Source organism: Euleptes europaea, chromosome 12 (genome assembly GCF_029931775.1).
Source record: "Euleptes europaea isolate rEulEur1 chromosome 12, rEulEur1.hap1, whole genome shotgun sequence".
Lineage (NCBI taxonomy): Eukaryota > Metazoa > Chordata > Lepidosauria > Squamata > Sphaerodactylidae > Euleptes > Euleptes europaea.
The window spans coordinates 11,928,024-11,945,235 of record NC_079323.1 but is presented as its reverse complement, the minus strand read 5'-3'; the positions used below and the strand labels follow the sequence as shown (position 1 = coordinate 11,945,235).

The 17,212-nt window shown below is 46.2% G+C and overlaps 1 protein-coding gene across 3 annotated transcripts in view; it reads right to left on the bottom strand.

Moving 5' to 3' along the window:
- The window catches only part of FAT3 (FAT atypical cadherin 3), a 372,853-nt gene that overhangs the window by 202,828 nt on the left and 152,813 nt on the right, over positions 1 to 17,212 (bottom strand). The window lies entirely within an intron of this gene.

Genomic DNA, 17,212 nt, shown 5'->3' with positions numbered 1-17,212 from the left:
CAGTCATTTTGTGGCTGCACCCACCACCCAAAGGTGCCCAAAGGCTCAAAAAGCCTGGGAATCCCTGCATTAAGTGATTCAATTTAACTCCTCCTTAAGGACGTAAGTGCCTTGCTGGGACAGACAAAGGTCCACCTAGTCTAACATTCACCATAAGACTGAGGATATTACCCATCCCATAGCCTTATGGGATTGAGCTGGAAGCGGACTCATGCTGATGTTAAAGTCCCAAAGGGTCTTATTTCTTTGAGACACTGGCGTGTATGCCACAATTAGTCTCACAGAATCATAGAGTTAGAAGGGGCCTTACAGGCCATCTAGTCCAACCCCCTGCTTAATGCAGGATCAGCCTAGAGCAGCGGTTCCCAAACTGTGCTCTACGGAGCACCAAGTGCTCCACGAAACATCTCCTAGTGCTCCATGAAGAGACTGGAAAGAAAAACACTACTGTCATTCGGTTTAGTATATAGGTGCTAGATGAAAATTAGTGCTCCGTGATTAATTTCTCTCCTGAAAAATGCTCCATGGCTCAAAAGGTTTGGGAACCACTGGCCTAGAGCATCCCTGATAGCTAATAGACTCCATATCCCTGATAGTCTCCATAGCTGCCATGGGGCTGTCCCGGAACATCACAATCCCCACAAATGGGGCAGATCATATACTCAATCAGCTATCTTGTTCTGATTGAGATTTATATGATTCAGGAATGGAAAAGGCTTCGGTGACCTCACTATTTTGTCCCAACCATATCTTGAGACTTAGACTGAAAGAATATTGCGACCTAGGGTTGCCAACCTCCAGGTACTAGCTGGAGATCTCCTGCTATTACAACTGATCTCCAGCCGATAGAGATCAGTTCACCTGAGAAAATGGCCGCTTTGGCAATTGGACTCTATGGCATTGAAGTCCCTCTCCAAACCCCCCTGCCCTCCTCAGGCTCCGCCCCAAAAACCTCCCGCCGGTGGGGAAGAGGGACCTGGCAACCCTATTGCAACCTCTGCTGTGGTTGCAAGCCCCATTAAGAGGCTTGGCTCCTGGCAACTGACTGACTTGGAGAGATTCCTGATGGCTCTCGGGGAGCCTCCTACCTTCAGTAGCTGAGCAGAAGAAGAGATTTTGGCCAGCACAGCTTGTCCTGCTTCCACGTTGCCCCTCCAGAAACCCCCTCCTTCGCTCAACCAGATAAAAGACCTTGTCCTCTATTGTAACCGCTCGAGCTATTACTTGGCGGCTCTTTCCGTCTCCTGCCATTAGAGCAGACCCCCGTGGGAGAACTGGCTGCCTTTCATTTAAAATGCTCCAGTTCCTGAACAGTAATGATATACTGCGCTGGAACCTCATTTTCCGAACTGATAATATACTACACATAATGAAATATTTAATGCTGCAGGTGATTTGCTGCCCACATTTTTAAAGAAGCGATACCTCTGAGAAACCCCAGTCTACAAAATTCTGCTGAACGGTCACATTTCCTAGCTTGGTTTTCCTCAGTTCCCTCCCCCTGCCTCTGTTTTCCCTTACTAAGGAATTTAGCATGAAAAATTGATTATCGCTGCTCAGGAAATCATCTGTCCCTCCTGCTTAATCTCCACCTGTAGCCATAAGGCCGCCCTTGAGAATTCAAATTTGTCCCAGCAGCAACTTATTGCAGTTTTTAGAAGCAGAGGAGGGTGAGTTTTGGTGTGCGGTAAACAAAGGAGTGGAAAGAGATGAAGCGCAAAGGGGGGAAAAAGACGGTAATTTCTTCAAAGCACAGGGGACCAAAGGGGAGTCTTTTTAAAAAGCTTCAGAGGCACAATATTCCAGCTGACTTTCAAGTGGGTTCCTACCGCTAAGTCTTGCTTTTGAAAATCTTCCTGAAAAATGCAGCTGGAATACTGTGCCTGTTTATTTTGCATGACGTGCGGTGGACGCACACTTATGGGGTCATCCTTTCAAATCTAAACGGAAATTTTGTTCATCTGAAAATCAGATGGAACCCCTTTCCGGTGCACCACGCCTATGTTTGCTTTTCGTGTAAGGTGTTCGACGGGGCTTCAAAATGTTACCCAAACACTGTACAATAAACTGATTTATTGGCAACTCTGAACAACAGACTCTTTAGGAGACAACAAAATCAGACACACAAGTTTCCTGTAGAAAGGTTACCAATCTGCAATCCTAAGCAGAGAGAGAGAGCCAGCATGGTGTAGTGATTAAGAGCGGTGGTTTGGAGCTGTGGACTCAGATCCGGAGAACCGGGTTTGATTCCCCACTCCTCCACATGAGCAGCGGACGCTAATTTGGTGAACTGGATTTGTTTCCTCCACTCCTCCACACGAAGCCAGCTGGGTGGCCTTGGGCTAGTCACACTCTCTCGGCCCCACCTACCTCACAAGGCGCCTGTTGTGGGGAGGGGAAGGGAAGGTGATCGTAAGCCGGTTTGATTCTTCCTTAAGTGGTAGAGAAAGTCGGCATATAAAAACCAACTCTTCTTCTTCTTCTAACATGGACTTGAGTGGAGCATAACTCTGTTTAGGATTTCACTATAGATCAAGATGTTGGTCTTAGTCAAGACAGTGAGTCTAACAATGGTACAGCCTGCAGCAAAAACATGTAGGCTTTGACACTTGTCATGTTTTCTTTCCCTTCAACACAAGTCTGAATTTTGCAAAAATATTCTCTTCTTCCCAGTGTCTCTCGTGTGCAGAAAGGAAGGATTCGCCTGGTGACTGAGCGGTGAAAAATTAGATAAATGACATATGCTGTGATGACATATGCACTGATAAGAAGAGAGGTGCCCAGAACAGGAGCTGCCGTAATGCATGGTTCACCAGGAGCGAAAGAATGGCAGTTAATAGCTGACACAGCCCATGGAACAGAATAAATCTAGCATGACAGAGCTAATAATAGCAAGTTGGGTATGGGCTGTATTTTTAATCTATTAACTGCTTGCTAGAGAAGTAGAAACACGCCTTGTTACAAATCTGCCCCGAGGAGGATGAGGAGGAGGAGAAGGAGAAGAAGAGTTGGTTTTTATATGCCGACTTTCTCTACCACTTAAGGGAGACTCAAACCGGCTTACAATCACCTTCCCTCCCCACAACAGACACCCTGTGAGGTAGGTGGGGCTGAGAGAGCTCTAAGAGAGCTGTGACTAGCCCAAGGTCACCCAGCTGGCTTCATGTGTAGGAGTGGGGAAACAAATCCAGTTCAGCGGATTAGCTTCCGCAGCTCATGTGAATCAAAGCTGGTTCTCCAGATCAGAGTCCACCGCTCCAAACCACCGCTCTTAACCACTACGCCACGCTGGAAGGGTGATGGGTGAGGGAAACAGCCATGCATAAAAGGCCAACGGGAGTACTGTATCTCCACGGCTGTCCCATCATCCCAACCTGATTTGGGCAAAAGAAGAAAGAGGGGAAAAATAACCAGGGCCAGCTGCCACTCTGTTCTAAGGATACTTTCCCTTTGTGAGGCTTTCAGAGAGAACGAGAAACACCCTGTTCTGGGGTCCTAATGCCGATAGAGAGTACCCCCTGTCCACAGATGTTCAGGAGGCCACCCAGAACCACATTTGAAGCCGCAAATAAATATCCTATATAAATCCATCTACATACACACCTGTTCAACCAACTGGCAGATTTGGAGAAGGGGGTGGAAACTAGAGTATGTTCGGAATGGCTGAGAAACACTAAAATGATTTTTTTCCAAGCTCCGGAACAAAGTCTGGTGCCTTTTCTCTGAACGCTGAACTTTGCAGTCATCAGTTTATGCATTTGTAATAAAATCAAAGGCAGTCAGTCTGGGAACCTGAGACTTAAAAGAGGAACCTCTAGCGCTCAGATATGAAAGGATTCTCTTCAGGTACAAAAAAAGTAAAGTAACATCAATTGCCTGTTTAAATTCACTAGTCTGGCCAGGTTTGGAATAAATACCAACAGCCCTGACCCCTGGTCAACTGAGCAATACCATCTGCCCACTGTTCTTCAGTTCTCAGCACCAGTTCCCAGTCTTCAGGCACCCTGGAAAGCAGAATACCTGTTCCAGGCCTGGCTCTGGTTCCAGAAGCACATGCCCCAGCCTGGCCCTGATAGAAACCTAGAGGGGCATGGCTCAGCGGTACAGCATCTGCTTGGCATGCAGAAGGTCCCAGTTTCAATCCCCGGCATTGCCAGTCAAAGGGACTAGGCAAGTAGGTGATGTGAAAGACCTCTGCCTGAGAACTTGGAGAGCCGCTGCCAGTCTGAGTAGGCAATACTGACTTCGATGGACCAAGGGTCTGATTCAGTAGAAGGCAGCTTCATGTGTTCATGTGAGGTTTACAGCATAATGTTGGCTTCATATATATGCCACCTACTAGAACAGAGGTCCCCAACCTTTTTGAGCCCGTGGGCACATTTGGAGTTCAAACAAAAGAGGGCGGGCACAACCACAAAATGACCGCCATGGAAGGCGGTGGTAGTCATATATTGGCTGCCATGAGAGGCATGGCCACACACAAAGGAAGTCCAAGTGCAAGGGACAAGAGGAGTAATTTTTAAAAATACACTGGCAAAAGCTGAGGAAAGGCTGAGGGAGTTGGGAATGCTCAGTCTGCAAAAGAGGAGGTTGAGGGGGGACATGATTGCTCTCTTGAAGTATTTGAAGGGCTGTCCCTTAGAGGAGGGCAGGTAACTGTTGGCAGGAGAGGATAGGACTCACAATAATGGGTTTAAATTGCAGGTGGAAAGGTACCGGCTGGATATTAGGAATTGTTTTTTAGAGTAAGAGTTGTTCACAGTGGAATCAGCTACCTAGGGAGGTGATGAGCTCCCCCTCATTGGCAGTCTTTAAGCTAGGGTTGCCAGGTCCCTCTTCACCACCGGCGGGAGGTTTTTGGGGAGGAGCATGAGGAGGGCGGGGTTTGGGGAGGGACTTAAATGCCATTGAGTCCAATTGCCAAAGCGGCCATTTTCTCCAGGTGAACTGAACACTATCGGCTGGAGATCAGTTGTAACAGCAGGAGATCTCCAGCTAGTACCTGGAGCTTGGCAACCTTACTTTAAGCAAAGGCTGGACAATCACTTGTCAGGGAAGCTCTAGGTAGGGCCTAGGCTGATCCTGCATTGAGCTGGGGGTTGGACTAGATGGCCTGTATGGCCCCTCCCAACTCTATGATTCTATGATGAAAGAGAGTAAAACCAAGTAGTGGTAGCTGCCTCCAAACTAATGTTACTTTGATTTCCACAGATCTCCAATGTCCAATCAGAAGCTCTGCCGGGGAGAAGCCCCACCTGCACCCACCCACATTCTAAGAACACCTGGTGGGCACCAGGAGAGGTGTTGACGGGCAACATATTGGGGACCCCCATGCTAGAACATGCAGGCTCTCAGGACTATTCAGGAAGAAGAAGAAGAAGAAGAAGAAGAAGAGTTGGTTTTTATATGCCGACTTTCTCTACCACTTAAGGGAGACTCAAACTGGCTTACAATCCCCTTCCCTTCCCCTCCCCACAACAGACACCTTGTGAGGTAGGTGGGGCTGAGAGAGCTCTAACAGAGCTGTTACTTGCCCAAGGTCACCCAGCTGGCTTCGTGTGCAGGAGTGGGGAAACCAATCCAATTCACCAGATTAGCCTCCGCCGCTCATGTGGAGGAGTGGGGAATCAAACCCGGTTCTCCAGATCAGACGCCACACCTCCAAACCACCGCTCTTAACCACTACACCACGCTGGCTACAGCACACTGGGGCTGCCGCAACACAACTTTGGTGACAAGCATGGAAAAAAAGGCACCAACTCAAAGCTCCGATTTAACGAGTCACTACAGGACGTTTCTGGGTGGCTCGCAGGCTCCCGCAACGATAAATATTATTGTAAAGCAGGCATCCTTGCTGGGGGTGGCTTCGAACAGACTCGACTTCAGTGCTGAAAATGAATTCATACTTTACTTTGTCAGAATCTATCAAATGAGCAGACATGACAATTGCTGCCTCTCCTCTTTGAAGCGAACCATTAGAGTCTTTCTTGTTGAAAGACAAACTGAAGAAGCTTTGGAGAACACTCCAGTAGCTACTGCATTGTTGTACTGTTGGAACAAAAGGAATGTATCTGCACTAAAAGCAACTATCCTATTCTATCCTGATTGGGCAAGTGCCTATGGACAAATATGATGGGGTTCCTCCTTTGTGTTAGTGATGCACATACATATTCAGACAAACCACTGGACTTTGCAGCCAAGACCTACCTATACTAGAAGAAGAAGAGTTGGTTTTTATACCCCACTTTTCTCTACCTTTGGGGCCTCCAAACTGGCTTACAATCGTCTTCCCCTCCCCACAACAGGCACCTTTTGAGATAGGTGGGGCTGAGAGACTTCAGACAGAGCTGTGTGACATTTTCCGTTAAATACCTTTTGTACCAAACCACAACAGCTTACATTTAATACATATCCCATAATGCAGTGCAGCTTCGAGCAAACCTCACTCACTCACATGGGAAATAATTGCATTAGGACAACAAAATCCATGTCAAAGTGCTGCTTTGACTGAAAATAAACCCAGAGCCTATATTCAACTAAAACTAGGAGGGGCAGGGGGTCAGTGAACTACGATAGTACACTTGGTAAAGGTAGTCCCCTGTGCAAGCACCGGGTCATTCCTGTCCCATGGGGTGACGTCACATCCCGACGTTTACTAGGCAGACTTTGTTTTACGGGGTGGTTTGCCAGTGCCCTCCCCAGTCATCTTCCCTTTACCCCCAGCAAGCTGGGTCCTCATTTCACCGACCTCGGAAGGATGGAGGGCTGAGTCAACCTTGAGCAGTCTACCTGAAAGCAACTTCCATCTGGATCGAACTCAGGTCGTGAGCAGAGCTTGGACTGCAGTACTGCAGCTTACCACTCTGTGCCACGGGGCTCCTATAGTACACTTGGGAGAGGGCAAATTTGTAAAAGCCAACGGATCATTTTCTGTTACTTGGAGATATAAACGTTGAATTGAATTATTCTGCCTGTACTTCAGCATCTGTTAACTGCACGAGTTTAAAAGGCATCACTTAACAGGACCCCTTCTAAATTGTTAGATAGGACAGGCCACCTGAGTGAAATGCAAACAGAAGCTGACAGAATGACTCCTCTCGACCTCCCCAACAGACGTTTGAAGAAGCGAACTGAAAAGTACAGCCTTTCACAAAGATTCAGCAGAGGCTCATAAAAAAAGACACAAATAGGCCATCTTTTGATATACGAGAGAAGGATAAACCTTTTAAACCTGAAGCCTTCTAAAACATTCCTCAAACAAATTATTGTCATTTTCCCCGAAGGGGGAACTCTCTTCTTCTTCAAAATACTGCTAGGGAATTACTCAACTTTAAGGCTGACAATGAAGAAACAGAAATTGTTCAGTATTTTCTATTCCTTGGCTCCAGCACCAACCAAAAGGGAATCTGCACCCAAGAAATCAGGAGATTGAGATTGGGAAGGGCAGCCATGAAGGAGCTAGAAAAGATTTTTAAGTGTAAGGGATGTGTCACTGGCAACCACGATCAAGATGGTTCATGCCACAGTATTCCCCATTACGGTACTATGTATGAGTGTGAAAGTTGGACAATGAAGACATCAGACAGGAAGGAAGGAATTAGTTTGAAACGTGGTGTTGGAGGAGAGTTTTACGGATGCCCTGGACTGCCCAAAAGAGAAATACGTGGGTTCTAGATCAAACCAAGTCTGAACTCTCGCTAAAAGCTAAAATGACTAAACTGAGGCTATCACACTTTGGTCACATTATGAAAAGATCGGAGTCACTGGAAAAGACAATAATGCTAGGAAAAGTTGAAGGCAGCAGGAAAAGAGGAAGACCCAACGTGAGATGGAAGGAAGCTACAGCCCTCAGCTTGCAAGCCTGAGCAAAACTGTTAACAATAGAACATTTGGGTGGTCATCCATTCATAAGGTCATCTTAAGTGACTTGACGGCACTTAACAAACACACAATGCTAGTGGGCAAAGAGATGAGACCAACAGCTCTTTAAGCCAAGGAAGAAGATGTCTTATTTTTGTCAGCCATTTTACCCGTCCTGTGATTTTGAGAAACCTTCCCAATGCAGGCACAAGGGAGAGAAATTAGGGAAGTGTTAGACGTCTAGCTGTCCTGCAGCAACCATCAGGTATGAGCATGACCGATAATGATCATGTTAAGAGCTGCTCGCCGTGTTCCAAGACAGCACAGAGGGAGGAAGTTAGTATGAATTAGGGGTGCTCTCAAACAACTCAATAATAGTGTTTCAGCCTCAGATTGATAGTTTCATCTGCTAAGATTATGTACCGGCTGAAACAAAAAAACAGTTTTGGGGGGGGGGGGTGTCACCAAACTGAATCATACATATATTATAAATAGGGTTGCCAACCTCCAGGTAGTAGCTGGGGATCTCCGGCTATTACAACTGATCTCCAACCGATAGAGATCAGTTCCCCTGGAGAAAATGGCCGCTTTGGCAACTGGACTCTATGGCATTGAAGTCCCTCCCCTCCCCAAACCCCGCCCTCCTCAGGCTCCACACCACCTCTGTTAGTCTCTTGCTTTGAAAACCCTACTGGGTCCCCATAAATCAGCTGCGAACACATGAACACATGAAACTGCCTTATACTGAATCAGACCCCTTGGTCCATCAAGGTCAGTATTGTCTACTCAGACCGGCAACTGCTCTCCAGGGGCTTAGGCGGAGGCCTTTCACATCACCTACTTGCCTAGTCCCTTTAACTGGAGATGCCGGGGATTGAACCTGGGACCTTCTGTATGCCAAGCAGATGCTCTACCACTGAGCCACAGCCCCTCCTCTGTGACTTGACGTCCCTTTGCAAACGAGAAGTATAAGGAGAGAAAGCAAAAATTATTCATGTTTTCTTTCCTCTCCATTTCTTTTGATCAGCCGCACTGCACCATGGAATGGAGGGTTCCATCCCTTAGGATGGAAAGGTTCAAATGTAAAATTGAAGTCCAGGTGAGGAACTGAAAGGAACACCCCCACCCCCCGAGAACATTATGAAACAACCACTGATCTTTATCTCTCCTTTTATGTATGCACTTGAGTGCGCGAAGTCTCACATTCGCACTAACGCTCGGTGAATTTATATCACCATCTAAACATACGGTTCCTAGGATAATAACATGTCTGACCATTACCGCATTTTACTCTCCGCTTGCGATCTATGATTAGAGTGAATGACATTGCCCTGGATTTGCGGCAAGGGAAGAATCGCTTTCGAAACCTCTGGGCTAACTTTCTCTTGCGAGCATTTCCACTTACAGTAGTGAAGGGGAGGGAGACGAAGGGAAGGTACAAGATGGAGACCCAAGAAAGGGCGAGAAAGCCTCAGATACGTGACGTGCGCCGAGCTTTACTAAATCCCATTCGACCGCTTCTGTAAATTACAACATCGCCCACCACATTCTAAGAAGGTGACAGCTTGTCTGGCAAATCTATCATGAAAAGGAGCGAGGTGGGACAAAGAAACGTAGAGCACACATTTTGGGAGACCCGCGTCCAAAGAGGTTTATTGAAGATCTTTTCAAAGGTAATTGCTTCCTGTTTCATAAACGATGGCCTTTGTGACCCCCCCTGTCTGGTCCTTAAGAGATGAACAGGTTTTAAATAAATGAAAAGGGGGGAAAAAAGAGAAAAGAGGTCCTTCTGCCACAATTTGCTATTATGCCTCTAACAATGGCCAGCACTGGATGCTTCCTAAAAGAGGCATAAAACCTCTATTGTGTTCTCAAGGATATAATGCCATACATCAGAGGGGATTTTCTTTCCTCTTTGGCCCCAGCAGGTGGTCATTTTCCAAACGGCAGCATCGAGAGCAGCACCCTTCTTATCAGCTCTCCTACCCAGGGCCTTATTAAGGATCTCTGGCTTGAAAAGCAGACTCTCTTTCCCACCTCCTGCATTTTTGAACTCCGCTTTATCATTTGTACGCGCCGGCTCCTCCTCTCATCAACCTGCATTTCTGAACTTTCCTGATTTGTAGCTCTTGGCTCCTCCTCCCCAACTGTGTGGCTAAAGCCCTTTTGAAGCATAGATAAAGCAAGAGGAACGCTTACAACGGTTCTATCCTTGGTAAGGCGAGAGAATTACCCACAGAATTACTTCCCGCAGAAATGTGGGTAATAATGCCCCGACAACCTGTTTTTAAAAGGAAAGCTGCTTTGGGAGGGGGTCGGTATGAACAGAGAAGCAACGGGAAGGAGGAAACGGTGGTGCAAAGTGCCATCAAGTCACAGCCAACCTATGGCGACCCCGTAAGGTTTTCAAGCCAAGAGATGACCAGAGATGGTGTGCCATTGCCTGCCTCTGTGTAGCAACCCCTGGACTTCCTTGGTGGTCTCCCAAGTGGACTAACCTTGGTGGAATAACCAAGGCGGACCCTGCTTAGCTATCGAGATTTGACGAGATTGGGCAATCTTGGGCCATCCAGCTCAGGACAAGGAAGAAGAAAAGAGCAGGAGTCCAGTAGCACCTTGAAGTCTAGCAAAATTTCCGGCAGGGTATGAGCTTTCGTGAATCATAGCTCACCTCTTCAGATTTCCTTAAAAAAAAAAAAAAAGGCAGCCAGTGTGTTAGAGTGCTGAGCTAGGATCCGAGAAACCTGGGTTCAAAACATAGAAACACAGAAATATAGAGCTGGAAGAACCGGTCAACCCCTGCCTGTGAGTCTGAGTCACCACGGGATCGAGGCTTCTGTCCAGTGTCCTTGATTTCAGATCCTGGTTTAGGTATCTCTCAGGATCAATCTGAATATTCCTGACACTAAAAACCAAGCACAACCGATTTGTTGAGTGACACATGTATCATATAGGGACAAAAGGTCCAGCAGCCGAAAACATATCCAGAATCCTCTAGCTGCATGGGAGAAACTTCAGAGAGAGCCACAATCATACCTCTTAAGGTGCATGAAGCATAGGGTTGCCAGGTCCCTCTCTGCCGCAGGCAGGAGGTTTTTGGGGCAGAGCCTGAGAGGATGGGGTTTGGGGAGGGGCTTCAACGCCATTGAGTCCAACTGCCAAAGTGGCCATTTCCCCCAGGGGAACTGATCTCTATCGGCTGGAGATCAGTTGTAATAACAGGAGACCTCCAGCTGGTACCTTGAGGTTGTCAACCCTAGGGCTATAGCAATATTGACTTACTTAGAACCAGAATCCGACTTGCTACACAACAGTTTCCAAAAGTGAATTTGCAGGTTCTGCTCGAGATCAGTTATAATAGTGGGAGATCTCCAGCTGCTACCTGGAGGTTGACAACCCTAATGAAACAGGACCTCTTTTAGGTGGCACTGCTGCCCCACGATCCCCAAACTTCATATCACAGTATAACGCCTAGAGCAGAGGTACCCAACCTTTTTTGAGCCTGTGGGCACATCTGGAATTCTGACATGGCATGGTGGGCACAGCAACAAAATGGCTGCTGCAGGAGGCGGAGCCGGCCACAAAACGATTTTGCCACAGCTTAAGCAATACAGTGCAGATCCTTATGCTGTGGTGGCAGCTGCTGCTAAAGCAAGATATTTTAAAAACACTTGGTGGGTACCACATTGGGGATCCCTGGCCTAGAGTCTGGGGGTGGTGTTGGTTTTAAATTCACACTAAGGAGCCCTGCGTCCAATGTGTAGGATCCTGCAGCTTCGCCATTACATCTTACAGTAGTACATTTCTGAAAGTGTTTGTGTAGGGAGGAGGCAATTTGCATGAACGTTTACAAAAAACTGTTAATATTTTTCCGCAGCCAAAATCATCAGACGCATTCACGTGTGGAGGATCAATATTTTATTAAAGTTGGCGGGTGTGTTAAATTGAATTCCTCAGAACTTTCCCGGTGATCTCGAAAGCTTCAGGAATTATCATTTTTTAAGATGAGCTGAAAAGCCCTGAAATACTGACTTTGTCTACCCTCCATCTCATATTTCCATTTTTAAAAAAATATATGCCCATTTGTGGATATACTAGAACAGCTAGGTTCGAGTCCAGTAGAGACCAACAAGATTTTTGAGGTATGATCCCTTTGTTGTCTAGCTGTTCTACTGTAGAACAACAGGGCTGCCGTCTGAAACTGGATAAACTAGAGTAGTCTACCACTTTTCAACAACTCACACATGAAGTTGCCTTATATTGAATCAGGCCCTTGGTCCATCAAGTCAACATTGTTTACTCAGACCGGCAGCGCCTCCCCAGGGTCTCAGGGCTGAGGTCTTTCACATCACCTACTTGCCTGGTCCCTTTAACTGGAGATGCCGGGGATTGAACCTGGAATCTTCTGCATGCCAAGCAGAGGCTCTACCACTGAGCCACACCCCCTTCCCAAGGCTCTCCAGGGTCTCAGGCAGAGGTCTTTTGCATCACCTACTTGCCTAGTCCCTTTAACTAGAGATGCCAGGGATTGAACCTGGGACCTTCTGCATGCCAAGCAGATGCTCTACCGCTGAGCCATGGCCCCTCCTTATGGTTTACTACCAAAAGGCTAGTCATGATGTATACCTATTCTCTCCAGGATGAGAGGAGGAGGCCTATTATGTTAGGTGCTGTGGAGCACAGACAGGATGGTGCTGCTGCAGTCGTCTTGTTTGTGGGCTTCCTAGAGGCACCTGGTTGGCCACTGTATGAACAGACTGCTGGACCTGATGGACTTTGGTCTGATCCAGCATGGCCTTTCTTATGTTCTCATGTTATGTTCTGTATAAGGCAGAACACAGCTTGCACTCACCTGTCTTGGATCTCCAGTGGTAATTTTTCTCTATAGTAAAGAATGGCTACCACTGAGTTGTGCTGGAGAAACTAAACGAATACACTCCAGACTATCACAGATATGGGAAGAAGTCGCTAAAGCTATCTTGAATCAAATCAATCTGTAGTTTGTAATGAGTGGCATGCTCCCCCACTCCCACTGTTGTAGAGGGCATTCTGTTTTCCTTGTTCCATAGAACTTAATGGGAGTCAGTTCTTACCTACATAGCTCCACCTCTTCAGCATCATAGAGCCTCCCTCATTCCATTGTGTGCCCACACTACAGCATCACCCTAAAGCAGAGTTTCTCAACCAGGGTTCCCCAGAACCCTGGGGTTCCGCGAGAAATCGCTAGGGGTTCCACAAGAAATAGTGATGAATAGGCTAATCATATGTAAATCATATGTGTGAGTTCCCTGAGACATGAATATTATTTTAAGGGTTATGTAAGGGTAAAAAGGTTGAGAAATGCTGTCCTAAAGTGTGACAAAGCAGGCTTATTTCTCTTGATATCATCATTCTCATTTTAGCCCGGCTAGATCCCAGGCACAATTATGGAATTCGACTGAGATTTTAAACTGAACATATCCAAGAGGATGCCTGAAGGTGTGGTCTTGCTTTTTTTCTGCCACCTCTAAGTGACTCTTGCCTCTGTAATAAAGATAAGACTCTGGAAAACGCAGGGTAACTGGGGGTCATTCACATTTCTGTCAGCTCCTGTATCAAGAGCGATTTGTCATGCAAGGATGCATAAATACAGCAAATCAATCTTGCGCAAGCAGCAGGCTCGGTGGGTCTAAGTGGCGAGCATGTGTCATGCTTTCTGCATTCTTTCCCCGAAGCAAGACCCCTGGTGCTGTGGCCCCAGTGAGGGCAGAAGACTCGCCGTCAATCATGCTGGCTTGAAATCTGGCCTAAGCAAAAAGATGACCCTCTCCCGTGCTGTATTTTGTGCCATTCAAGAAGATTTGGCTCCGGCCCCAAATCGTCAAGCGCATCTGCAAGGGCTGAAGAAGAGTGATGCGCCTGTTCTTAATTTCAGGGGCAGGGCTCAGTCACAACTGAGCTCTGAGCAGCCAAGGTTGGGCAAAGGGCTTCTCAGTTAGCAGCTGCCGAGGGGCACTGCCCGCTCAGCTGGAGAAACATCTGCCTTGGTATATGGCCAGGTGTAAGTTGACTGCTTTACTAGGTTGACACCTGCACACAGAATATATGAGAGACTTATACTAACCAGTATTACAACAAGAACCTATTATACCAGATGTTAGAGTAATAGAAATTACAACATATACACATGCCTAGTTAGGTTTGAACTGTTTGTATTTGTATTCATTATTGTATTTCTGTGTATGTGTGCAGGCTTAAGAAAAGGTTTTAATTAACCACTGATGAAGGCCCCATAGGCCGAAACACGTTTGGTATGTGGTTACAGTCATCAACCTCAGGATATGCTATTGTGCTATTTTGATGCTTTTAAAGAATTTTAAATTTTACATAGCGCTTCTAATAAATTATACTTTCAATATTTACACATAGACCTATATATTTTTTTTTTCACCCAACCCAGCTTCTGTTTTTAGGTTGGGTTTTATTCCCCTTTTTCTTCCACTACTGACCTCAGGGGATTTAGTCCTATTGCCTCAATGGCAAACAGGGATTTCCAAGTTTTCAGGTGTAAGTTGAATCACACAATGTGCTGGAGAAGCGTGAGCCATTATGGTGCAGGTTGCCGTCGCAGAAGGTAAATTTGATAGCACATATGGATGTAACGATGATGTGGATGTAACATCTGTCACCCCACTGATTGCCAGGGTGGATTTGGCTGATCTGGATGTCTGGGCAAGTGTCCCCTTCCTCCTTCGCCACTATATGTTCACCCCTCCCATAGCTGGCTGCTTGGTGGAAGAGGACACAACCATCACTCATACAAGCATAAGAAGACAAGAAAAGCCACTCTGGATCAGACCAAGGCCCATCAAGTCCAGCAGTCTGTTCACACAGAGGCCAACCAGGTGCCTCTAGGAAGCCCACAAACAAGACAACCGCAGCAGCATTATCCTGCCTGTGTTCCAAAGCACCTAATATAATAGGCATGCTCCCCTGATCCTGGATAGAATAGGTATGCATCATGACTAGTAGCCATTTTTACTAGTAGCCATGGATACCCCTCTCCCCCATGAACATGTCCACTCCCCTCTTAAAGCCATCCAATTTGGCAGCCATCCCCACATCCTGGGGCAGGGAGTTCCACAATTTAACTATGTGTTCTGTGAAGAAATACTTCCTTTTATCTGTTTTGAATCTCTCACCCTCCACCTTCAGCTGATGACCCTACGTTCTGGTATTATGAGAGAGGGAGAAAAGCTTCTCCCTGTCCACTCCCTCCACGCCATGCATAATTTCATAGACCTCTGTCATATCTCTCCTTAACTGCCTTCTTTCCAAGCTAAACAGTCCTAAGCGTTTTAACCACTCCTAATAGGGCAGTGGTTCTAGTCCCCTGATCATTTGTGTTGGCCCAGATCCTGGCCCAACGCATGTAGTCTTCAACGAGCTTGTTCTCCAACTGGTAATGTAATGGGACAGACACGAGCTAGATTTAATGCTGCTTTCTGATTTTTAACCTCCTCCTAGATACACCGACACAAGCTCAGTTTGCAACCAAAGGGGGGGGGGGGAAATTGTCCACTACTTTATTTTTAAGTTTGCTACAAGACTCTGCTGCTATGAACACACGGCTTTGCAGAACATATGGTATTTTTGTTAATCAAAACATGTGCCTTAAAATATCTTACAAATAATACTCATTTTGAATTATTGTTGGCATTGATAATAATTTCTTCTAAATATGTATCTAACTAACGAATTCTCACAAATGTTGAGTTTATTCCAGACGATGAAAATCACACACAACTTAATAAAGTGCATCTCAATAAGAAAATCTGCTGCGGCTAGAGGAACAGCATGCAGATCTAGATCGAGGGGGCATAATGTTACTCAAGTGTAAATGGCTGCGTGCAGATACCACAGTGGCTCAGTGGCAGAGCATCTGCTTGGCATGCAAAAGGTCCTAGGTTGTCCCCGACATCTCCAGTTAAAGGGACTAGGCAAGTAGGTGATGTGAAAGACCTCTGCCAGAGACCCTGGAGAACCACTGCCAGTCTGAGTAGAAAATACTGACTTTGATGGACCAAGGGTCTGATTCAGTGTAAGGCTGCTTCATGTGTTCATGTGATGCAAGTGAGTGTAATTCATGAGGGACAGCCCAGTGTAGTGGTTAGAGTGTTGGACTAGGATCTGAGAGTGGTGGTGGAAAGTGCCATCAAGTCGCAGCTGACTTAAGGAAAACCCCATAGGGTTTTCAAGGCAAGAGGTGGACAGAGGTGTTTTCACATCACCTACCTGCCTAGTCCCTTTAACTGGAAATGCCGGGAATTGAACCTGGGTCCTTCTGCATGCTAAGCGGATGTTCTACCACTAAGCCACAGCCCCTCCCCTCTTCATATGAGAGTACAGTCACTGCCGTTGGTAAGTTGCACAAACACATCCCCAGCAGGGTCCCCGGGGGGGAAAAAATAACTGAAAGGTCTCTTTGCAGACTGGAAAACGGGATAGAGAATTGGCAGAGCCTGTTTTTGCAGTAATGAAATGAATTAAAAAAAGAAGTGGTCTCGAGGTACTATTTGATGTATGGCTTTTATGCGTGATGGACGCAAGAATGGTTTCTTTTTTACATCTAACATAGGCAAATTAATTCAGTAGCAAAACTCTCAAAAACATTATTAACCCCCTTCTGGCTTTCCAATTTCTGCAGAAATACCTGCATTAATCAGACGCACACTGACTACATTTCCAATAGTTGTTCTTTTTTTTTTGAAAAGGTGACATCTGAGTCCGTGAGCACTCAAGGCGTGAAGCTAATATAGTTTGCTGAACTGCATCCAACAGCAAATTTATCTCGAGTGCCTGTGCTGCTATCATTCTTGTTTTTTATCTTCAAAGAAGAAAGTAAGCGATTGTACATTCGGTGGTCGGACGTCAGAAAATTCCTTGGTTTATTTCACCTTTGCGGTTTAGTCACCTTTAACATAAGAACCAAACAATGCGAGAACTTCAAACTCCAATAAACTTATGCTATTTTTATCATCAGGTCAATGAGAAAATACATAGTTCTTTCCAAGACTCAAAATTACAGAAACTCCCATAAGAGTAAGGGTTCTTAGACTTCATTAAAAATAGTCGATAATCTCCACGTGTAATGAATTCCAAACATTTGCGCCAGGTCAGAGACAGAGGAAGAATTCAGGAATCGGAGGAACTTTGTTCTTTGTCTTCCCCTTCTCCAAGCACCCAGCTGTTTGTCCTGGAACTTTTCTCTAAGGATTGGGAGAGACCCACAAGCCAAATGGGGCACAGAACGGGGCACTGGAGCAACCTGGCCAAATCTCATCCCTCTTCCACTGACACAAAATTCCAGGTA